Raw genomic sequence first — 691 nt, forward strand, 5'->3', positions numbered from 1 at the left:
TTTCTGAGTCTTTGCCTTATGGAACAGCCTAATGTCTGAGAAAGGTACATCCTGTGACAGATCAACTGGCCCAGCCATGCTATAGCTGAATGTTTATGCTAGATCAGGCTACGTGGAATTTGCCATGACTGAATATTCTGTAACTTAAACTAAGTAAGATTTATCTTCTGAGCTCAAGGGGCCAGAAGCTTAAAATCAAGATGTGAGATGATAGTGTCCTGGGACCCTGCTCTTCCTCCCCATCTCTGCACACTGGGCACCATTTGCTACCAAGGTTACTTTCTCCTTTGTTTTGAGCGTAGCTTTCCAGCTGGAGTAACATTGTCTCATTTTAGCTTTGATTTGCCTTGCCCTGATCATCCTTCTGAGTTGTTTGCCTATCCAAAATGCCAGTTTCCAGTTGAGGAAGAAACCCTGTCTTGAGGCCGAAAAGCCAAGAGTGATGGAGGAAGCTGCCAGATGTCCTGCTCTGCCTCCACAGGCTTGGGTACAGGTACACACCCACACCCACACCCACACCCACACCCACACACACACACACACACACACACACACAGGCACACACACGAGATGCAAACAAACATGGGATTGCCTGTAGTAATCAAAACACCTTGATACTTATTCAGGGAGAAAAGTTAATATTAGAAACCAGAATAGTAGTAGACAAACAGAAGTGTGGATGTCAAAAGTT

Source organism: Arvicanthis niloticus, chromosome 1 (genome assembly GCF_011762505.2).
Source record: "Arvicanthis niloticus isolate mArvNil1 chromosome 1, mArvNil1.pat.X, whole genome shotgun sequence".
Classification (NCBI taxonomy): domain Eukaryota; kingdom Metazoa; phylum Chordata; class Mammalia; order Rodentia; family Muridae; genus Arvicanthis; species Arvicanthis niloticus.